This window comes from Amborella trichopoda, chromosome 3, assembly GCF_054954075.1.
Source record: "Amborella trichopoda isolate Santa Cruz 75 chromosome 3, AtrichopodaSantaCruz75HAP2 v2.0, whole genome shotgun sequence".
In the NCBI taxonomy this organism is placed as follows: domain Eukaryota; kingdom Viridiplantae; phylum Streptophyta; class Magnoliopsida; order Amborellales; family Amborellaceae; genus Amborella; species Amborella trichopoda.
The window spans coordinates 35,625,559-35,650,906 of record NC_142338.1 but is presented as its reverse complement, the minus strand read 5'-3'; positions in this window follow the sequence as shown (position 1 = coordinate 35,650,906).

Sequence of the window (25,348 nt, the reverse complement as noted above, 5' to 3'; positions counted from 1 at the left end):
CAGGCCAACATATGCCCCAAGTTTCAACTTATCAGTCTACCCTTGGGAACCCACCAACCAGTGGGCCTAGTGTCATGCCAAATACTCAACAAGAAGGCACCTTAAAAGCAATGCCAGATATGCTTGTAAGAATAGACATGCATAAAATTCTACCCTCAAAAGCCTATGTTCATGAGACCCTTGGAGGCATGGAAGACCTTCTCCTAGGATTTGTGGTCCCAAAATTTAGAAACAAATTCAATGGGAAGAGCAATCCAGATACTCACGTCAACGCGTACCTCCTCTCTATGCGAGCTTTACGAGACATGCCTAACCAATTGAAGGCCAAATTTTCACAAACATTAACCGGTGAGGCCTTGAACTGGCATCAGAGAACAATGTCCATTTGACCACACATCACTCCAAATGAAATGTTCAACCTATTTGTCTCTCACTACGGCAGATCGACACCAAGACCTCTCTCCCTAGGCGAACTCAGTGCAACAAAACAAAACCTAGGAGAATCCTTCGAGGATTTCATCGGTCGATTCCGCAAGGCGGCAATGCGCGTCATAGAAAGTCCACTTACAGACCTAGCCAAGATCTCCATAGTCTTAGAGAATGCTGCTCCGGAGCACAGGACCTTCTTTAGCCAAGGTCTTATCCCCCACTCTTTCGACTCCATGATCGAGTGGGTGGCGTGACATGAAACGGCCAGAGGGACAACCCTCAGCACCATGCTTGATAACTCCCCAAAATAAGAACAAAAACAAGGGGAATGCTTCCGGTCAGGTTAATGAAATCGTCGTTAACGAATCGGCCCAAGGTTCAACTGCTCAACACAACAATCATAATCAAAACCGAAGGGGTCATCCTATAGTGAACACTCAAAACAATAACCAAAGACGAGAGGATAATTTCACCCCTCTCAAAGACCCATTAGAAAAAGTGTCAGAATTACTCTTGGTTAAGAATATGGTTTATCTCCCGCCACCATTTGAACCACCATTTCAAGTCACAGATAAGAGCAAGTGGTGCAAATGGCATCAAAACCATGCTCATGATACTCAAAACTGCATATATTTGAAACTGGTGATTCAAGGGTTAATCAATAGGGGGGACATCACTGTCGCACCTAGAAATCAACCTATCGAAAAGCCTAATCAAAAGATGGGTATCTTCACAAATCCTCTCCCTAAAAATATGGTCACAATGACCAAAAAGTCTGGAGCTCAAGACAACTCGAAATAGAACGTTGTTATTCACATGATTGAGTGTGGAGACGAAGAAGAGGATCTCAGTCAGTTCATATTGGCTTGTGATCATCACTTTCAAGAACCCAAAAAAGATCTTTTGAGCCTCCTAAGAGGAAGCCCTTCATCTCCAAATTTCAATAACCTTACCAAATGGGACCGATATGACAAAGATGAAACACTAGAGATTGATATGGTCAGGACCAATGAAAAGCTGTCATCTTCCAAACAGAGGGCCAACACCCCAAAGTCTCCTATTACTCTTGCTAGGGCTGACCCAATTGAGTATCAAGCTGGTGAGGTCGACTCCTTAACTCGAAGAGGTCGAGTGTTCAAACCCATTCAATTGATGACTGACACTCTCGATGAAAGAATGGGAAATACCTCAAAAGCCAAACAAACAGCCGGCGTCGTAGATCACGAGCCGAACAAGAAAATTCAAGGATCTGCAACTACCTATGATCTACCAGCTCATCTTCGAAAGATCCAAGCTCAAATCTCCACCTTGAAGCTACTCGTCAATTCACCAGCACATAGAGCCCAGATCGAGAAGGTCCTTGCCAAGACACACATCCTGAGCAACATACAGCCAGATGAGTTATGCAGAGTGATCAACCAACTGATGGCATCAACACTAATCGTGTTCACAGACGATGACATCTCAGCCGGCTTCAACTAATTTCACGTACAACGTTTGCACATCACTGTTTTCATACAAGGATATGAGATACGAAGAGTGCTTGTTGAAAATGGGGCATCCTTAAACATATGCCTATGAAAACAGTGAACTGGATACACAAAAGCTTGGATGACTTCGAGCCATGTCAACTAACTATCACTGCATACGACGGAACCAAAAGACAAGCTGAAGGCGTACTGCCTCTCACACTCAAGATTGGCCCTACCGTCAAAGTGATAAAGTTTTATATCTTGGATATAAAACCTTCTTTGAACATGTTGTTAGGAAGACCGTGGCTTCATGAAAACCTCGTGTTCGCCTCTACACTCCATCAATGCCTCAAATTTCCAATTAAAAACAGCGTCGCAAACGTATGTGCTGAACCCCCTGCTTTTCTCAATCCTAATATACATAACGGGAAGCTAGCTGTAAGAGTCGAGCTCGGAGAAATCTCGCTCACTTCCTTCGAGCATCTCGATTGTGCCACCTTACACCTAGAGGCCGGCGACCCTGTTCCTCAAATTTTGCAAACTTCTGCATTGATGGATGATATTATCCAATGTCAACACTGATACGGTTTCGGGTCCCTTGAAGCTTGGCACATGCTCTTCTCCCAAGGTTTCCAACCAGGCTAAGGCTTGGGTAGTTAAGGGAAAGGCGTAACAGAGGAAATTTATGAATCATTCGAAGCCAAAACTAAAAATGAAGATCGAAGATATCTCGGGTGTTCTCTCACCTTATTGCAAAGCTGGATGAAGCCTTCAAGCTATCTGGGCTTTGTATCTGGAGGCATTCAAAGCCTCAATCCTCTCAATGCCCGTCCTTCAAAATGGCTTAAGGTGATCCTTGAATCCCCAACGAGGAATAAATCTACTTCCACATCTCAGCACACACAAGAACTGGGAATTGAAGACCTTTTTATTGATCTGAATTTGAAGGTATGCACAATCGCCTCTAACACAACCAAGCGTGCTCATCCACCGATTCAAACCCATGAATGGAATTGGTCGATCACTCCCTTATCTCGAGAATCGTTGGAAGCATACCAATGACTTTTTCAAGTCCCGGTGCCAAAAAATGGATAGGCTCAGGGTAGCCATCTAACCACCCTACGCGTCTAGTCCCCAACATTTCTCTCGTGAGTCCCATAAGGGATACCTCTTGTGTTATTTCAAAAAAATCAAAACATGATTAAACTGATAATCATGAAAAAGAATTTTCAAAAACGACGAACACTCAAGAGAGCCTGATAATGGTGCACAATACCCAAGATGACGAATTGGATGAGCAAGACGAAGATCAGGAGAGCCAAGAGTCTGAAGAAATCCCTCAATCTGAGGAACTCACTTCCCATGTTGAACAATTCAAGAAGAGGTTTGATGGTGACCCAACGGCTATCATCAAAGAGATGATCGACATAAACTTAGGAACTGAGAAGGACCCAAGGTTAACCAAGATTGGAACCTCCTTATCTTTTGAGGAGCAAGAAAATATGATTTTCACTCTCAAGGAATATCGCAATGTCTTCACCTGGTCATACGATGATATGCCAGGGCTAGATCCCACATTGGTGCAACATCACTTAATATTCAATGAAGGGGCCAAGCCTGTAAGGCAGAAACTCCGACGTCAGAAGACCCACATTGAGCTTAAAATTAAAGTAGAAATCGACAAGCTGCTCAAAGCAAAGTTCATTATCCTCGTCGATTACTCAGAATAGTCGGTCAATATAGTGGTCGTACCCAAGAAAGACGAGAAGATCCGAGTGTGTGTTGACTATAGAGACCTCAACAAGGCATGCCCAAAGAACAATTTTTCATTACCAAACATAGATGCCTTGGTCAACAACACTGCGGGGCATGAGATGTTGTCATTCATGGACAGCTTCTCATGTTACAATCAGATCTTCATGACAGAAGAAGACTAGACCAAGACTTCGTTCATAATGCAATGGGGAACTTCCAGCTACAAAGTCATGCCCTTCGACCTAAAAAATACAGGGGAAACTTAACAGCGAGCAATGACTAGCATCTTCCATGACTTAATGCACACCATCATGGAAGACTATGTCGACGACATTTTAGTGCACACCAACCTGAGAACCATTTTCGACAAGCTCCGGAAGCATCAACTCAAACTCAATCTATAAAAATGTGCGTTTGGTGTTGAATCCGAAAAATTACTAGGCTTTATAGTAAGCCAAATAGGCATTGAGGTGGACCCGTCTAAAATACGAGCCATCACTAAAGTGCCCTCTCCCTGGAACATCAGAGAAATTCGTGGGCTACAAGGTCGCATACAAGCCATAAGGCGTTTTATCTCACAACTAGCAAACAAGTGCGTGTCGTTTAATAGACGACTCAAGAAAGATACCCCTTTCATATGGGATAATGAGTGCCAAGAAGCGTTTGATCAAACCAAGGAGTACCTCACCAAACCTCCCATCCTTAGTCCTCCTAGTCCAGACAAACCCTTATTCCTATAGAGTGATAAGACCATGGGGGCAATGTTAGGACAATATGATGACCATAGAAAAGAAAAACGATATACTACATCAGCAAGACTATGGTAGACTATGAGACAACATACACGGATGTGGAGAAGCATTGCTTGACACTTGTGTGGGCCATGCAGAAGTTAAGACACTACGTCTTATCTCATTTAGTCAAGCTCATCTCAAAAATAGATCCACTCAAGTACCTATAGGAGAGACCAGTTTTGAACGGACGTTTGACGAAGTGGAGAATGCTATTGAGCGAGGTCAAGATAAAATATGTTACTAAAAAATCGATCAAAGGACAAGCCACTACTGACCACTTAGCTGAACACACACTGCCAGATAACACTTTCGTCAACACGGATTTCCCTGATGAGAACCTCTTCACAATCGAGGAATCAATTTGGGAGTTATACTTCAATGGTGCAAGGAATGAATATGGGTCAGATATAGGAGTCATACTATGCTCACCTGAGAAGATTTTAAAGCAAACAACCATCAGATTGAATTTCCCATGTACCAATAACTTTGTTGAATATGAAGCATTCTAGTTTATGGCCATACAACTGGACCGTGGTGGATATGACTAGCAGTCTGTGGAGGCCATGGAGTGAGTTTGGTAGTGGTTTTTGCTCACTTTTTGGGAGATTGCAGGAGGCTACCTATGAAATATGGATCATGTATGAAAGGTGGGTAAAAAATGATGACCCACTAGCTTACGATGGGTATAGGGAGCGGGATGGTTCACCGTTTTATGAGCGTGGGTGAGACTCACTGGGGAATGATGATGGATGATGAAGTGAATGGACTCACTGGGAAGGTACTGCACACGCATGCATCAGTTAAGGAAGACGTGCATGCAGATGCACGTAAAAAGGTGTGCACGGGTACATGGAGGCGAGTTTATGGTCCTACCTCTGGGACCTGTGCAAAGTAGTTTATCGTCATGCAGTCAGGACGTGCACTATGAATTAAGGTCATATAGCTTGGACCATGGTTATGAAATTTTAAAGTCATGAACTTAGGACCATGCGGTTTTAAGGTCGGGCAACTAGACCTCTGCAACACTTTACGGTCGTATAGTTTCGACCATAGTGCTGAGCCTTTTAACATCATGCGGCTAGGACATGTACTATATTATTAGGGTCATACAGCTAGACCACATCTATGTAAGATTAAAGCCATGTAGCTAGGACCATACAATTTAAGGTCGTGCAACTAGACCTTCGCTATAGTTTAAGGTCATATAGTTTGGACCATGGTGTTGAGCCTTTTAACGTCATGAGGCTAGGACGTGTACATAGTTTTAGGGTCATATAGCTAGACCAAAGCTATGCAATTTAAAAGTCATACAGTAAGGACCATGCAATTTAAGGTTGTCTAACTAGACCTCTGCTACAGTTTAAGGTCATATAGTTTGGACCATGGTGATGAGCCTTTTAACGTCATGCAGCTAAAACATGTACTATAGTTTTAGGGTCAGACAGCTAGACCATAGCTATGCAGTTTTAAAGTCATGCAGCTAGGACCATAGAGTTTAAGGTCGTGCAACTAGACCTCCACTACAGTTTAAGGTCACATAGTTTGGACCATGGTGCTGAGCATTATAACGTCACACAACTAGGACGTTTTAGGGTCATATAGCTATACCATAGCCATGCAGTATAAAGTTATGCAGCTAGGACTATGACGTATAAGGTCGTGCAACTAGACCTCCGCAATAGTTTAAGGTCATATAGTTTGAACCATGGTACGGAGGCTTTTAACGTCATGCGGCTAGGATGTGTACTATATTTTTTTGGGTCATACAGTTAGACCATAGCTATGTAGTTTTAAAGTCATGCAGCTAGGACCATGCAGATTAAGGTCGTGCAATTAGACCTCTACTACAGTTTAAGGTCATATAGATGGGGCCATGGAGCTGAGCCAATTAACGTCAGGTGGCAGGGATGTGTACTATAGTTTTAGGGTCATACAACTTGACCATAGATACGTAAATTTAAAGTCATGCAGCTAGGACCATGCAGCTTAAGGTCATGCAACTAGAGCTCCGCTACAATTTAAGGTCATATAGTTTATACCATAGTTTAAGGTAGTACAATTAGACCTCTGCTACAGTTTAAGGTCATAAAATTTAGACCAAATGCTGAACCTTTTAACATCATGCGGTTCGGACGTGTATTATAGCTTTAGAGTCATACAGCTAGACCATAGCTATGCAGTTTTAAAGTCATGTAGCTAGAACCACACAGTTTAAGGTCATGCAGCTAGACCTCCGCTACAGTTTAGGGTCATATAGTTTGGACCATGGTGGTGAGCCTTTTAATGTCATGCGACTAGGATGTGTACTATAGTTTTATTGTTATATAGCAAGATCATAGCTATGCAGTTTTAAAGTCATACAACTAGGACCATGCAGTTTACGGTCGTGCAACTAGACCTCCGCTACAGTTTAGGGTCATATAGTTTGGACCATGGTGTTGAGCCTATTAACCTCATGCGGCTAGGACGTGTACTATAGTTTTACGGTCATATAGTTAGACCATAGCTATGCAGTTCTAAAGTCATGCAGCTAAAACCATACAGTTTAAGATCGTGCAACTAGACCTCCGTTACAGTTTTAGGTCAAATAATTTGGACCATGGTGCTGAGCCTTTTAATGTCATGCGGCTAGCACGTGTACTACAGTTTTGGGGTCATACAGCTAGACCATAGTTATGCAGCTTTAAAGTCATGCAGTTAGGACCATGCAGTTTAAGGTCGTGCAACTAGACATCCGCTACAGTTTAAGATCATATAGTTTAGACCATTGTGCCGAGCCTTTTAACATCTTGCGGCTTGAACATGTACTATAGTTTTAGGGTCATACAGTTAGACCATAGTTATGCAGTTTAAAGTCATACAGCTAGGACCATACAGTTTATGGTCGTGTATGAAGACCTCCACTACAGTTTAAAGGTCATATCGTTTGGGCCATGATGCTAAGCCTTTTAACGTCATGCACCTAGAATGTGTATTATAGTTTTAGGTCATGCAGCTAGACCATAGCTATGCAATTTTAAAGTCATGCAATTAGGACCATGTAGTTTAAGGTCGTGCAACTAGACCTCTATTACAGTTTAAGGTCATATAGTTTGGACCATGATGATGAGCCTTTTAACATCATACGGCTAAAACACGTACTATAGTTATAGGGCCATACAACTAGACCATAGTTATGCAGTTTTACAGTCATGCAGCTAGGACCATGCAGTTGAAGATCGTGCAACTAGACTTTCGTTACAGTTTAAGGTCATATAGTGTAGACCATGGTGCTGAGCCTGTAAACGTCATGCGGCTAAGATGTGTATTATAGTTTTAGGGTCATTTAGCTAGACCATAGCTATGCAATTTTAAATCATGCAGCTAGGACCATGCAAATTAAGGTAGTACAATTAGACCTCTGCTACATTTTAAGGTCATATATATTGGACCAAATGCTGAGCCTTTTAACGTCATGCGGTTAGGACGTGTATTATAGTTTTAGGGTCTTACAACTAGACCATAGTTATGCAGTTTTAAAGTCATGTAGCCAAGACCATGCAGTTTAAGGTCACGCTACTAGACCTCCGCTACAATTTAGGGTCATATAGTTTGGACCATGGTGGTGAGCCTTCTAACGTCATGTAGCTAGGATGTGTATTATAGTTTTAGGGTTATATAGCAAGACCATAGCTATGCAGTTTTAAAGTCATACAACTAGGGCCATGTAGTTTACGATCGTGCAACTAGACCTCCGCTACAGTTTAAGGTCATATAGTTTGGACTATGGTGTTGATCCTTTTAACGTCATGCGGCTAGGACGTGTACTATAGTTTTAGGGTCATACTGCTAGACCATAGCTATGCAGTTCTAAAATCATATAGCTAGGACCATACCATTTAAGGTCGTGCAACTAGACCTCCGTTACAGTTTTAGGTCAAATAATTTGGACCATGGTGCTGAGCCTTTTAATGTCATGCGGCTAGCACGTGTACTATAGTTTTGGGGTCATACTACTAGACCATAGTTATGAAGCTTTAAAGTCATGCAGCTAGGACCATGCAGTTTAAGGTCGTGCAACTAAACATCCGCTACAGTTTAAGATCATATAGTTTAGACCATTGTGCTGAGCCTTTTAACATCATGCGGCTAGGTCGTGTACTATAGTTATAGGGTTATACAATTAGACTATAGTTATGCAGTTTAAAGTCATACAGCTAAGACCATACAGTTTATGGTCGTGTATGTAGACCTCTGCTACAGTTTAAAGGTTATATAGTTTGGACCATGATGCTAATCTTTTTAACGTCATACAGCTAAAATGTGTACTACAGTTTTAGGGTCAAGCAGCTAGACCATAGCTATGCAATTTTAAAGTCATGCAATTAGAACCATGTAGTTTTAGGTCGTGCAACTAGACCTCCATTACAGTTTAAGGTCATATAGTTTGGACCATGGTGCTGAGCCTTTTAACATCATACGGTTAAAACACGGACTATAGTTTTAAGGTCATACAACTAGACCATAGCTATGCAGTTTTAAAGTCATGCAGCTAGGACCATGCAGTTGAAGGTCGTGCAACTAGACTTTCGGTACAGTTTAAGGTCATATAGTTTAGGCCATGGTGCTGAGCCTATAAACTCCATGCGGCAGAGACGTGTACTATAGTTTTAGAGTCATACAGCTAAACCATAGCTCTACAGTTTTAAAGTCATGTAGCTAGGACCATGCAGTTTAAGGTCGTGCAACTAGACTTCCGCTACAGTTTAAGGTCATTTAGTTTGGACCATGGTGCTGAGCCTTTTAATGTCATGGGGCTAGGATGTGTACTATAGTTTTAGGGTCATACAGATAGACCATAGTTATGCAGTTTTAAATTCATACAGCTAGGACCATGCAGTTAAGGTCGTACAATTAGACCTCCGCTACCGTTTATGGTCATATAGTTTGGACCAAATGTTGAGCCTTTTAACGTCATGCGGCTAAGACATGTACTATAGTTTTAGGGTCATACAACTTGACCATTGCTTTGCAGTTTTAAAGTCATATAGCTGGGACCAAGCAGTTTCAGATTATGCAACTAGAACTTCGCTACAGTTTAGGGTCATATAGTTTGGACCATGGTGGTGAACCTATTAATGTCATGCGCGTAGGATGTGTACTATAGTTTTAGGGTCATACAGCTAGACCATGGCTATGCAGTTTCAAAGTCATACAGCTAGGACCACGCAGTTTAAGGTTGTGCAACTAGACTTCCGCTACAGTTTAAGGTCAGATAGTTTGGACCATGGTGTTGAGCCTTTTAACATCATGTGACTAGGACGTGTACTATAGTTTTAGGGTCATACATCTAGACCATAGTATGCATTTTTAAAGTCTTGCAGCTAGGACTGTACAGTTTAAGGTCGTACAACTAAACCTCCACTACAGTTTATGGTCATATAGTTTGGACCATGGTGCTGAGCTTTTAACATCGTGCGACTAGAACGTGTACTATAGTTTTAGGTTCATTCAACTAGACGATAACTATTCTGTTTTAAAGTGATGCAGTTTGGACCATGCAACTTAAGGTCGTGCTACTAGACCTCTGCTGCAGTTTAAGGTCATTTAGTTTGGACCATGGTGTTTAGGGTCGTGCATCTAGACCAATGTGTGGGTTGGCATGCTGATGGAGCTCCATTGGGAATAGGTCTGTGTATGGCAATCCGACTCCCTAGGGATAAAATGGTTAAGTCCTTTCACAAGCAGAGAGCTCAGATGGAGATGGTGGCCCAACTAGGGATGGCAAACGGAAGCGAACTTCACTGGGGATTAGAAGGTAAATGGGGGTCTTTTATATCCTTGAGGATAGAATAAATAAGTGTGAGGCACCACTTGGGGTTGCAGCAGCAAAAATGACCCTAACTCCACTAGGGATAATAAGCTGTAATATGAGTATGACTCTCCTACTGGGGATGAGAAGCCATGACCTGAGTTTGAACGACCTAGGTACCACTTTGCTAGGCATAATAGGTCAAAATCAAGGTACCACTTTACTGGGGATAATAATAATAAGACACACATGGCTTCTATATGGGGAGTGTGACAATAGACTGTTTAGAACGTAGTCGGCATCAGGCGCAGCAACCATTACTTCTTTTGAGTGCTAAGAGGGCGATGAGTCTTAGAAAATGAAACTGGCACTGAAAATCACCAACACTGCTTCGACGCTGAATTTGTTAAAAACACAGTCGGCTCTGAGGACGGCCCATGCTAGCACATGAACACAGCCAACGCTAAGTTGCCGAGCACACAGTCGACACTAGGGTTGTTGAAACGTAGCCGGTGCAAAGTAACTTGGATCGCGTGGGCGTGCTGGGTAGGGATTGATACTCGAGCCATGACCCGCCTGACCCGGTCTTGGTTTGTGTCGCGTGGCATTTGATGATGCGATAATGAAACTCTACTTGTGCCTCAGGTCAAAGCCCGACCCGATTTGGCCCGCTTGTGGCTTGACTTTCCAGGACGCGGCTGGAATTCCCAATCTGCAAGGGACATTTGAGGGAAACCTCGGCTATATAAAGGGTGTAACCCCCATTTTCACTTTTTCACCGAATATAAAAAAAAACTTAAGGAATTTTAACGGTGAGAAGGAGACTTCTGGCAAGGACTTTTTGGCAAACCTGCAGAGGCTTCCGATAAGTGTTAGTAGGAGCTTTTTCCTAGTAGCAGGGGAAGTTCTTGCTGCCTATAGACAACACTAAGCAAGCGAGGCCCGAGTTGCAGAAAAAGGGAGTAAGAAAAGGGAATTTTGTGGGGAGTTTTCTGGGATGGCAAGGAGCTCTGGCCATGTTTTTCGTGACTTTTAGCGAAGGGAAGAAGGGGCGCAGATTGTAACAATGGGTTGTGAGGGGTTTTCTGCCCGCTTTAGCGATTTTTCAGCAAGAGAACGTGGTTTTTTCGGCAACTTGGGCGAGCTGCATAGATTTTCCAGCAGTTTTAGTGACTTTCCGGCTAAGACGCAGGCAGGGAAAGTCTCATAGTGGGTTTTTGACAGAAGACCGAAGGGCACAGGGAAAACAGGCCATCGTTGAAGCCAAACAGTTGCAGGGAAGGCGACAGTTGTCATTAGCTTGTGTGTCAGACTGTGTAGAACGACGTGGCGACGGTTGTGAGGTGGCGTAGCGGGGCTCGAGGTGTCACATGTAGAATCCATGGCACGTGTGAGAGATTTGAACACAACCGGCACTAGACGTTGGCAAACACAGCCGATGTTAAGAATTGGCAAGAACAACCACTACTAAGCATTGGCAGACACAACCGACACTGAGGTTTGAGTGCTCAGCCTGTGCTAAAGTTTAGCGGACACAGCCGACGCTACGGGTTAACGGACACAACCAGCGTTAAGCTTTGACTGCATAGTCAGCGTTAAGCGTTAGCGGACACAGCCGGTGCTAAGCTTTGAGTGTAGAGCCGGCGCTCATCCAGTGCCTTAACAATTTTGATTTGGGAGTAAACCACTAAGCCCTTCTATAATGGCTAGTCATTCTTACCGAATTACTGATGTGAAGAATCTTTCGAGAGGAGGAGAGGTTGATACTGATAACTTTACCGGTGAGACTTTAACAAGAGGGAAGCCTATTTCGCTAACAAGGCCCATATGCGAACCAGAGTGGCCTCTTAGTGTCACTTTTATTACCGACCCAGTTTCTTTTGAAGTCCGCGAGGGTAACAACAGCAATGTTAGCATCGAAGAAGGGGTGGCACTCCTTCATTGTATGCACAAGAACATAGCTTCTGGGGAGAACTTGCCTACCGTAGGAAAACGAATGGTACAGGCAAAAGGGCTACTACTGTGGTCAGGAAGAGGGCTTCGAATACAGGGGGAGCACTAATATTGGAAGGGATACTCTTCCTGGACTGCCAAGGTGTTAATGTTGCAGATAAGCATTCTTGAACGTGCTTCTCTACTAATAACGGTCCAGTGTTCGGGACGCTACTATGACCGATGCTCTAATACTGTCAAAGTATTACTGGAGACCTGGAGTCACATTAGCAATACCTGGCTTCTTGGGCATGGGGAAGCAAGAATCTCTTTGCTACATCTTCATTTTATTGGGGGCCTTCTGATGATTGGGGTCATGTATGACGAGTTCGTGCCTCCGAACTCAGTCATCTTTGGTGGTGCTAGCTTGGGGGATGAAGAGTCGCCTGTCAGTCTTCAAAAGATCTCCGAGGCTTACCAATTAGTTCATGCCAAGTCTAGCTATGGTCGAGTAACCTTCACCGAATGGGTGAAATTCTTTTGTGGGGACTATCCCTAAGGCGGTCGGGGTACTCCGAAAGGAAACAGAAAGGCAGTTGTGAAGGAGACACCTCCCGTGTATCAATCTGAGACCAACTATGACTGTGTCCTTTTGGCTGCACATTTGGCCTTATTTTTGTGCAAGTTCGTGCCCAAGTGGGCAAACGACATTCGTCCAAGCGTATTGTATGTAACTTGCGACATGGCCAGAGGGCATGAGTATGTCGTTGCTCAGCCAGTCTTGTGTAACATTTATCATGGCTTGGGGGGCCATCCCCGTGGGAAATCGTACAAAGGAAAAGGGGGAGGGAATGGTATTGTATGAGGACAGACATTTCCAAGGGATGTTAAGACTCCATTCCCCATTCATTACGTGTATGGGTGGCTAGGGGCCAATTTCCATGCCACTTATGTGAGGAGACAGGGCACAGGGAACAAATTGTGGCCCTTTTTGATGAGGATTGCTGCCCAAAAGGCTATCTTTCACAACCCAGGGGAAGCTTGAGGCTTATTTGAGAATGACTCTTTGATTATGCGGCGGGTCCCATTTCCGGTTGGGAGCTTCACTGATCGTGCTTTCGTTAATGAACTAGGGAAGGAACTAGACGATGCTCCAACAACCATTAGGGAACTCATGTTCATCCTGAGCATTAGAGGAGGAGTTAGCCTTATCGGACTCTGCATAGTGCCAGATTAGAAGGATATTTCCCCACCACTTCGCCCGTCAGCATGGGCTTGATCAGGGCTGCCCGTTCCCAGTGTTCTTCAAAAAGCACCTTGGCAGAGTAAACGTAGGGAAGTCGGAAGAGCTTGGGACCTTTCGTGAGTGCTAGCTGCTAGAACATATACGAACCGCTTAGTCCACGTGTCTAGAAACGACAAAGTTAAGCAAGTATGTGTTACCTCCCTTTAGCAGGAGGGTCTAAATGACCAAGGCCTATGCGAACTGGTGGAGGATCACCAGCAAGGGATACTGGGATGAGGATCACCCTTGGAAAGGAGAGTATGGCAACTGACGCTAGGAGACTAGCCAGAGGAAAGTGGTGGATCCTCCTACTCCTGACGAAGTCTTTGTCTTGGAATATCCCTTAAGTGCCGACATGTTTAAACTGGGAGCGTCTTTGATAAACTCAGTTCCATATTTGAATGGGATGAGGGCCGACATGTCCTTGGTTATGAGAAGCATCCCACACATGACCTGAATACACTGATTGGGAGTGGTCCTCATAGTAGACGGGCTGAGGGCCCCTCTCTAGGGGAGAATTCTGAAGCGGCTGCTCCTTTTCAAGCAGGGGGAAAGAAAAGAAAACGCTCCACCGCTACTGACATTTGTGTGTCGTCTCCAGTTAGTGGGCGTACTTGGAGGTGTAGGGGCGCCAATATTCTTGTGATCTCAGTATCAAGAGGTAGTCTTCCTCCTCTGATCATTTAGCAACTCCACCTGTGTAACCTTTTGCACTTTCTCCACCATCTTTTGTCTCTCCTGAATTGTCTTATTCTTCTTCAGAGACTGAAGCAAACAACTCCGGCCCTTTTGAGCCCATTATTATTCCTTTTGACTGGGAAGTGACTTCAGATCTTGGGGAGGTGCCTCTGAGTCCAAGGGTCATTCCTGAGTCAGAGCCAGCTCTGATGGAGACTGACGAGGATGGAGATCCCGAAGCAACTGCTCCAGGAAGGTAATTTGATACCGATATGGCCTCTGTGCTTCAGGGGTTTAATGCCCCGACTTAGCCAGGGGCTATGATTCAAGAAGAAAGTCATGTAGTTAATGACGGCCTTCAGTATCAAGAGGCCACTGCCCCCGAGGGCACAAATCATGAAGATGAAGGGGTTAAAATTTTTATGGATGAGGATCTGGCTCTTGAGGGTGCAGGCCAGATGGAAGAAACCATATGGCGAAGGCCCCAGGGAAGAGGCAGCTTTTGAACTTGCCAATGTTGACGTGGAAGTTCAGGAGGGTGAGAAGCGTGAGGAACAGGTTTCTTTGGAGGCCGTTGAGACAGAAGTGGAGGCCCCCATAAGCGAGGGTCAAGGCAGTGAGGCTGGTACTGAAGATCCCAGGCAGGTTGAGGCTGGGGCTGCCTTTGATTCTGAGGGACAAGAAGCTCTGAACTTTTCCATCGTTCCAGAGGAGCTAGTGACTCAAATGACTATCACTTCGACAAGCCCGGTACTTGAAGCCGAAGCCTCTTCAGTAGTCGTAATCGCAGCAGCACCATCTAGGCCTAGGGTTTTTAGTATGATTGCAGGTATACTTTGAGCAGGCCTTCAGGGTTTAAGAGAGCTACCTTTCAATGAGCTGGGCGAGGCTTTGGCCAAACTGAGGGAATTTGTTGCGAACACTATGGTCGGGAGTCCACAGAAGTCCATTCTCATTTTTATGCAACCCTGAATGAGTTCGAGAGCTGGTGATCGAGAATACTACATCATGGGGCAAAAATCAGCAGGCTAGCCTCATTGAAGGGGTCAATCTTGCATCGTCGCGAGAAGATAGATTCTTGCACTAATAAGAAGGCCACGATGACTGGCCGTCAATATGATCTCAAGAGGGAGGCGCAAGGCATCTATAAGAGAATGATCGAAATAAGAGAGGAGATGCAAATATTGAGGCAGGAATTTGCTGGTCTTGAGACAGAGATGATTCAGAGGAGGGCCATGGAGGACTCTTTGGTTCTAGATTTGTTCGAACTTGCTTGCACCATTGAGTCTGAACCTGTGGCAATGGAGGAGGAGACCCAAATGGTGGCCAAATTGAAAGAGCGTGTCCAGGACACCGAGACTTCTCTTGCGGCATGCAGCGCAGAAAATGTCTTTTCTTTTATCAGCACTTGTAAAAGTTTTAACTGATGAATAAAGTGCTTTTTTTTTTTTTTTTTCTGGTTGACTTTGCTGTAGGATTTCATTCTCCTCTTACTTTGTTGTACTTCATGTGATTTGTTTTTTTAACGCCTCTCGATATATTAATACCCTAGGCCTTGTTTAGCCCCATGATGGGCTGTCGTGGCCTGTATAGCTTCGAAATGGGGAGTCATTAGTTTTGCTCCTCTTAATGTTTGATTGGCCAAGGGCTCATAGTTCATTTTCCTCATCATTTGGTGAGCCTGCTCACTATAGATTGTCCAGTCAAGAGGGGCTTCGGCCTCCATGAGTGGTGCATTCACTTCAAACCCATCATAGCTTTTGGTCTCAAGCACAAACTCATTGAGATGTTTTGAAGCGATACGTATGACCTCCAATTGACTCTAGAGACTGCGAACTTCACTTCTTCAGTTTGCTAGGGATCCTTCCCTTGAAGGGAAGAAGATTGCCCTTTCTCAAATTGCTCTCCTCTCGCCTGACCAAGAAAATGTAGAACTTGTGGCTAGTCACTGATCTGAGGAGCATCCTCTACTTATAGCAACTGGATTTTGAAAAATATTTCACAGTGGTTGGCGTGCCACTTACTCTTTTAAGAGTGCAATGGGGATATGCAGGAATTTCTGATGGTCCGGCGTATAGGTGATGTTTGGAGTCGAGAATTCTATCCTCATGACTTGATCGATCTCAGGAATGGCCTCTGGTTCATCTTCCGGCCTAAGTGGCTCAAAACTGGGGGCAAAGGGTGAAGACTCCTTTTCAAGTGAAGAAAGAGTTTCTCCCAACATCCTCAACATCTTCATGAGGTGAAGATGTTGCCTTCATTGTAGACTTGTGACCTCCATCATTCAACTTTTGAGGCGACACCAGATCTGTGAAGTAATAACGGTCTTTTGTTGGCATAGATCGTATGTTGTCTCCCATCTCGGCTACACTTGAAGCATTGGTGCAACGTCGATGGAACCACCCCTGGTCATGGAGCGCTCCATGACAGGGCAAGGAGAATATTGTAGGAAGTGTCGGTGTCAATTACATGAACCTGAGCGTAATCGTTCAACTCACAGATCTTAAAACGAAGGCGAACTGTGCCAGCTGGCTTCTCTCCTGAGTGGTTGAACCCTTGAACTGTGACGTGGGTCGGAGTAAGATCTTCAGACCTTAACCCTAATCAAGTAAGGATCCTCCTTGGAATAAGGTTGACTGCCGACCCTCCATCTAACATAATTCGGTTGATGGGGCATGTATGTAATTCGCCAGTGACAAAGAGAGGATGATTATGAATTTTTTCTCCCAACTGCAGATCATCTTCTGAGAAGGTGATTGGCATACATCGTTCTAAAATTTTCGGGTCCACTTCAATAGGTTCTACTTCGGTCTCGTACACCTCTGGGTTAGAGAGAGCCTAAACCAAAGCCATTCGGTAATCCATTGAGAGCATGAGGATGTCGTAGATACTAAGGAGAGCTGGAAGCTTCCGTAGATGCCCTATCACATCATATTTCACCTTTTCTTGATCAAAGCCTTATGGTCCTAGTCCTGCCATTGGTTTGGGTGGTATGTTGGGTTGAGGAGCAGGTTTGGGTGGAAGATGCTTATTTTGGCCTGCTGAATGACTCGAATACACAGTGGGCTTAGTTTGGGTGATGGAGGTTTGAGGTTTTGGAAGTGATTGAGTATATGGGATCAGAGGTGTCCCAGGTAATTGAAGAATAGGTGGATTGTTTGAGGTATTGGGATTGGGAAGGAGCCTAGGGAGTTGTAAGATAGGAAGATTAGACTTTGGATTAGGGGGCAGTGGCGGACTAGGAACCTTCAAGGTGCCTGACTTCTGCAGTGGAGGTTGCAGCGTCCTCCATGAACTGATATTTATCCACCCTATGATGGGTGATGCTCCTGACATTTGCACCATGTGGCAAGCTTCTTGAGAGTAGAAACTTTGCCCTCTTGATTCTCTCCGTCTCTGCTCAAAGTAGGACTCAGGGGGCCACTGGGGTTTCTTTGGCTTCGACTTTGAAGAAGGTGGCTCTGCCTTGGCTTTAGCTGCCGGGTCATCAACAACTATTAGGAATCCTGCTGCCTGTGCCAGAGTCTTTCTCAATCGTTTTCATTGCGTCCTGCTTATGTTGATCCCTTCGAATTCTCTATCGAGAGCCACAAAGTCTGGATATTTCAAGGTTGTACCTACAGGAGACATAGGAGAAGAAAGATGAGAAGTAGAAGAAGAAGAAGGAGAAGGGTTAAAAAGTGGGGGACTTTTAAGGTCGTTCTCCTCATCGGCCCGATATAGGTGGCTTTTTACGTTACCATCAGGGTTGGACGTGTGCAGAGAATCTTTTTGGTCTTTCCCCTTACTTAGACTATTGGAGAGTGCTTTTAACGTCATCACCCTCATTGGACGTGTGTAAGGAATCTTTTAGGTCTTTCCCTTGCTTAGACCGTTGAGGAATGCTTTTAACGTCATCACCTTATTGGACGTGTTCTGAGGAGAAGATGACTCGGGGACGTCTTCTTAACGAGATGGAGAAGGAAGAAGGATCGTGTCAGGGATAAAGTTCAATAAAGTTGGTAGTGGGGGAAGGGGCCTGAGAAATTCCTGCTCAACTGGAGGTTGAGTTGTCTTGTTTCTTTGACGGGCAGCCCTTGGCGCCCATCTCCTTCTGATTTTTTGAGGTGGTGTTTGATTCATCTTGCTAGGCTTGTGAACCAACCTAGCATGGCGAACTGCTTCTTGTCTAAAGGACTTGAGTCTGCTTCACCCATGGTGGACTACCCATGGTTGAGAAGTTGAGGCTTCAGCAGAATCCGACTCATTATTAGGAAGGTCTTGTGTTGGGTGATCCTCTTGTATCAATGGAGCAGTGGTTTGGGGATCACTTACTGGGACGTTGTAAAACTCCTGACATTCCCACATTTTCTTTGCGAATATATAATGGAAACTGGTGCATTCCCACAAGTAGTGACCCCATACCTGGTGATACAGCCACCAACAAGCTTTAGTCCCCTTAGTGAAGTGTTCGGGTTGCCTTGCCTATTTCGGTGTGATTAGGCCTTCTTGAAGCATTATAACAAAGAAGGCATGAAGGATACCAAGGACTTCATCTTCCTCTTGGATGGTTACTGTATGGGAGGCTTCTGATGCCCCGAATGCCTTCTTTAAGTCTTCGAGTTTTATCTGACCCTTTTGCATCAGGGCCTAGATAATATCTTTTAGAGTGTAGCAATCATCTGTGAGGTGATTGATCCTTCGATGGTAGGCACAATAATTTTCCTGGGTGTCGAGCCCGGCTTTCTCAAGGAACTTGGCTTCTGGACGCTCGTTCATGTTTTGTTCCTACAATAACCGAAATAGTGCAGGGACCCATTCTTTCTCAAAGGGGTAGACTTTGTTCCTATGCCTGGTGAAATAATCATCCCAATTAAGATTCGCTTGCGGGGGTACTTGTTGTACGACTGTTGTTGCTTTCTCGCCTTGGTGTTATCTTTGTTGTGCTCACACCTTTAGAAAGGTCCAAAGTTTGAGAGGGAGTTTTCTTTGGATCAGTGACCGTGATAGTTGCACTGATCACTCCTTTATGTTGGCTGCCCTGGGTGTTAGTCCGAGAGCTACCATTACCTCGAGTGCTCCATGAACTTGCTGACAGTTGTCGTGACCCGCCATGGTGGCGTGATAGACTTTCTTTACAGACTAATTTGGAGATGAGTTTTGACAAGGAAGTTGGATTAGAGGCCTCGACGTGTAGAGCAATCTCAGGTCGCATGTTCCATACTCAAGTTTGGATTTCTTCCTTCTCGGGCATAGGATTAGGATGGCGAGCAGCCAAATTTCTCCATCTTGATATGAATTGGTTCACGAGCTCATCGGGATCTTGAGTCAAGGTGAGGAGTTCAATAGTTTGAACTTCTCTCTTGACCTCATAGAGCTGCTGGTGGAACAACTTCACCATTTCCTCGCAAGAGTTTGGAGGGAGTCGAGCATACCATTGAAAAGCTGGACCGTCAACGGTTTCAACAAACTAATGGAGAAGGAGTCTCCCATCAGCCGCTGTTTCTCGACATGCTGCCTAAAAGTGGGTGATATGTTGGTTTAGGGACGTGGTCCCGTTGAATAGGGGAAACTTTCCTTTCTTGTAATCTGAGGGAAATGGGACCTGGTCAATATATGAAGGGTACGGCCTTTGATAAGGCGTTGCACCCTGTAGCCCTGGAATTTGCCTGTTCTTTAGGCTATGGGTCACCAGAGCATCTATGTCTGCCTATGAGATGGGATGAGGGACAGAGTTGTCCTGTGAGGCAGAGGGAAGGGGCTGCCTTGGAGGTGCACCATCTGAGTGGTGGGAATTGACCTCATGGTTAGCTGATTGTCGTACGCCGTCTATACGATCAATCTTCTCCATCGTCGCATGCACCATGACTTCAAACTTGTTCATGCAGTCTTCGTGCGACTCAGGTTCATTTATAATCATTACACTGACTATTTCTCGTGGGAGATCAACCTTAATTGTGGTTGAGGGATCGCGAGCTTGACGGGTCGTGCACTGTAGATTGGTTAGCGGGGGGTCAGCATGCCCCGATTGGACTAGGCTCTTGTATGCCTATTGCATGAGGACTGGTTTTCGACGGTCTTGGGACCGTGGCTGACGAGGGGCTGGGTCACTTTCTACAACATTAACCACAGTGCAGGGCTCACGGAGCTTTTTTTCAAGCTTCGTCATTCACAGTGGGTAGAAGGGATCCAGGAGCAAAGGGTTGACAGGGCTGGTTGCCCCGACCTCCTTGGTCATCAGCATGCGCAAACCCCTATTGTGTTTAGCTTTGAGGTTTTGATGGACCTCGCACCAAAACTGCGATTGGAAATGCAGCTGGTCAGCTCTTCACACACAAGAGAGAACTGTCTCCATCAGGTGTGGCAAAGGATGAGGGCCAGGAACTGAAGTCATCTTGGGCCGAGGAGGATGAAATCAGGTCTTTGCCCCGAGCTCCCTTGTGGGCTACAGAGACACGACCGAAATGACGGGGCTGGTTCAGGATGGCACTCTCAGGGAAGGTCTTCGAGTGCTAAGGCTAGAGGTGCTTGCTCGAAGAAGGAGGATCATCCAAGAACGGGGTCGACTCATGAGAACGCCTGAGTGGAGGGCGAGGCGCTGTCTGTGACAGTGACGTATGTGTGCCCCTTGAATAAGGTCACGGTTGACCTTGGGGTCTGCCTGGGCTCGAGCAAGTGGTCTGGCCTTAGGAGGCCGAGAACTGCGAGCAAGTGTCTGCAAGAGAACAGGTGGAGGCTTGCCTCTTACAGGTTGCCCTTGTGTGTGTTGAGTACGAGGACAAGAAGGTCATCTCCTATATACTCGGGTTGGCGTAAGAAAGGCGTTGCCCCGAGCAGTGAGATGCATATGAGCAGCGTGTAAAGGACCTGGGAGGTCTGATCCTAGACGTTGACTTGAGGTAATGTAAGGGTTTTCCTTGAGGTGTGGCTCTAGTGGGTGACCCACGAGCCTTTTGGTGTGTGAGAGGGGTGGAGGCCGCAAGGTCTCCACTTCGAGATGTTTAGCCTCTAGGGATAGAGACTAGTGGTGCCTTGCGGCGACTCACAGGAGCAATGGCAACTTGTTTGCCTTTTGTAGAGAGGGACTGGGCAGCCTTCCGGCGTACCTCGGCGATATGACCGACAAGTGACTCGCCGGTGGCAAGGTGCATGCTCTGTGGGGCAACAAGTGTGTTGTCGAAGCAAGGTGCCTTGGTGGAGGTTCCACCAGAGCGAGGACATGGGGAGTTTGGGACTTTTGGGTCCCTCCTCATGTCAATCCAGGTTAAGACCTGGGAGCTAGACTTGGGGTCTTTGCTTAAAAGAATGGTTGGGAGGAACTTGTTCCCTGGGGACACTTGCGAATGAGTGGATGAGAAAGTCACTGATTTTAATGTATAGGTTACAGAACCCAGCAGCCATAATTGATGTGTACAGAAAATAAAAGGAGAAACTTAGCCAAACAATTACGATCCGACAAAGGGGTAGTAAGTCCCCAGTGGAGTCGCCAAGCTGGTTAGGTACTTCGATCTTGCCCTCCAAATCAGGTGATCAGGCGGCAGATGTCTCGGGTTTCAAGGGAGACCCGAGACTTTTGAGATCGCTCTCTCTCGAACCTCATTGGAGAACATGGGCAGGTATTGCCAACCGATGAGAGAGGAATTTAAGGTGGGTTTGGGACTTACTTGGGCTGGCTCGTGTGGGTGCCCTCTTAGATCATGAAGAAAGCCCCCCAGTCGTAAAACTGGTTCGGAATTGCCTTCCTTGGCTTGTATTCCCCTATTTCTGCAATCACACATATATGGTAAATGTTATAAGACAGGTGGGTCAATAGACCTCACCTTGCCTCTTTGGTGAACGTACACAAGCGTGCACATTCAAAAGGAAGAAGAGAATAATGAGAGGAGAAAGATGGGGGAGAAAAGAATTTGACCAGGCAGGAAGATCAGCATAGTGACTAAGCTAGTAGGTAATTAGTCTGACGTGGTAGTAAAACAGGCTTGGTAACTCAGACCGGCTCCACATAATACTACTAGACTTCAATACGGATATTGACTACCTAGACATGATGGTTAGTCTGTCGTGGCAATAAAGCGATCACAAAAATTCTGGCACAACAACATTATGGCTAGACGACAGGACTACCATGAAAGGCTAATCTCGACTCCTCTTAATCAAAAGAAACAATAATAGAAAGAATGGAAATCATAAAGAGAGAATAAGAAGTAAGAGAATTACAAGAGAAGAGAAGAGAAAGAACGAGATGAAGAGAAAGAAAGAAGGAGAAGAGTGTGAGAGAAGAGAGAAGGAAGGAGAGAGGAGGTAGAAAGAAAGAAGGAGAAGAGTGTGAGAGAAGAGAGAAGAAAGGAGAGAGGAGGGAGAAAGATACAATCGACGCTAGGCATCACCGACTGTGTTAGAAGAAGAAGAGAAAGAAAGACACAGTCCGTGCTAGGCATCGCCTACGGTGTTGGAAGAAGAAGAGAAAGAAAGACACAGTCGGTGCTAGGCATCACCAGTTGTGTTTAAGAAAATAAGAGAGAGAAAGACATCGTTAGTAGTAGCCATCGTTGGTTGTGTTGGAAGAAGGGAGAGAGGACACAGTCAGCACTGAGCTTCGCCGACTGTGCTAGACAGAGAGGAGAGAAAAGGTGCAGTCGGCACTGAGCTTCACTGACTATGATAGACAGAGAAGAGAGAGAAGACACAATAGGCACTGAGCTTCACCGATTGGGCTAGACAGAAGAGAGAGAGGGGACACAGTCAGCTCTGAGCTTCACCGACTAGGTTAGACAGAGGAGAGAGACAGGATACAGTCGGTGTTGAGCTTCACCAACTGGGCTAGACAGAGGAGAGAGAGAGACACAGTCAACATTGAGCTTTGCCCATTGGGCTAGACAGAGGAGAGAGAGGGGATGCAGTCAGTGTTGAGCTTCACATATTGTGTCAAAAGAAGGGGATAGAGGATGGGAAGAAGAGAGAGAAAAGAGATAAAAATGAGAGGAAGAGAGAAATAGAGATAGAGATGAGAAGAAGAGAGAGATCGAGATCATAAGAAGAAAGATAGAGATAGAGATGAGAAGGAGGAGAGGAGAGAGAAAGAGTGATGAGAGAGAGGAGGAGAGAGAAAGTTACCTTATCAAAGGGTACTGGCCCTTTTCTTCTCTCTCCTATCTTTCTCTCCAAGACGCACCCATGAACTCAAGAAGAAATTGAGAATTTATTGATGTTTTTGTGAAATGAACCGAAGCTCCTTTTACAGTTTGGCTTTGCATGTTTATATAGAATTGGGCCCAAATATGGGTGGACGCTAAAAAACTACCTAAAATTGAAGGTAGTTACAATTTAATTGAATTAAAAGCCATTCTTAAAATAGGTATAAAAGGACTGTTTTTCCCCTGCTTAACAATGTGTGAAATTTCAAAACAGTTCCTGTTGCCGCCCGAGAACTTGTGTGATCTTCCATGATTGATCCGGGGTTGTTATAATGCCTGTTTGATTGAAAGATGCATGACGATTGTTTTGATACTAACTTCGAGCTATGGATCATGTTTTTGAGCCATGATCATGAGACTTGAATTTTGGATGAATCATGAAAATGTTGGATCAATTGTCTGCTCCTTCCTTGATGTTTTTTCTTCTGTTTCTTCGCTGAATCACACTAAGCATGCCGTCACGATCACGTTGTAATAAGCGCAACTTGATTTCGTGTTCAGATGAAGATTTTTTCGTCTTGAGTTTTTGGCCGAAATCTTGAAATCCAACGGCTGGAATTTACAGCAGCTTCGACGCCTTCGTGTGTGAAATCCAATTGTTCATCATACACAAGGTTCGGGCCAAAGATAGTCATAGACCTTACGCACATAATGCAATTGGTTTCATGTCGATCAGTTATGCGGGCACTATGATTTGGTCGCTCGAGTGAAGCGTGCTGCTGCTGAATTTTTTTCAACTTTATTCACATATCAACAACTTCTTTCTAGTTTTTCTCCTTGCTCGGGCATCGTCACAAGGCGTACCAATATTGAAACGATCGTCTGGATGAGGCAAATATGCTTACAAATTTTGAGAGCGATCTGACTAGGAACGAGTGAGATATAGGCCCCGAAAGTCACTAGCTGTGAGCGTAAAAACAACCACCTTTAATGGTGTTTTGGTGCAGGGTGGCCACACGGGAATAGTGTGCGGCCACCTCTTTTGGTATTTTACCCATAACTTTATCCTAGAGTGCCTGATTAAGCCAAAACTTGACCTTGGGGTTTTTGGCCATGTCAAATTCAATGGCGACAGTCCCGCAGCTGTTTGACGCACCAAAAATATAGTTTTAGTTACGGGGTCCATTGCAGGGTGTTAGAGGCCGATTTTGCTGAAAATTTGTTTCTTTATGTTCACTGCTTTAGACATGTTTGATCGCGATGAAACTTGATAGGTGGCCTTCTGGAGTGCTGATGAAGATCTTGACTGATTCTGGGGCCATTCTGAGTCTATCAAAATTTCCATTATTTTGTAGGCTTTATTGACCTGCTTCCTCTTTATTCCGCAGCAGGGACCAAGGTATTGAAAAATGTGTTTAAATAACCATCTCTTCGAGTGCTTATTCATAAAGATTTAGATGAGGAACAAAAGTCGAAACACGAATCGCCACCCTTGTTAATTTGGATGAAAAACGACTATGAGCAACACAAAATATTGTTGCTTACCAGCATAGAATTGAGAGGGCATACCAAAGTAAAGTTGTTCCTCGACAATTCAGGGAAGGGGACATGACACTCAAGAAAAGCTTCCACACCTCCAAACCCACACCCTTTAAGCAAACCCAATTGAGAGGGGCCATTCGTGGTCACTTGAGTGCAGGCAGGCAATTCTTACAAGATCAAGAATCAGGAGGGGTGTGAGCTCACAACTCCATCAATACGATGTATCTCAAAAAATACTACCCATAAATGGCTCAAAAGAGTCGTGAAAACCTAAAAGGGCATCATGGGTAAAAAAAAAAAAAAACGGACGTGGTGAAAACATGAAAGGGCATCACGGGTAAAAGAAAAAAAAAAAAAAAAATCAAACTCATACGACGTAAAAAACTGAAACAGGGAAAACGTCAAATTCATGTGACGTTAAAGAGATGAGACAGGAAAAATGTCAAGCTCGTATGACATAAAAGAGTAGAGACAGGGACCGTCTAGCCCCATATGATGTGAAAGGTTGGGTGTATTCAGGGCACAACTACCCTATTTTAATGGAAAGACGTCAAACT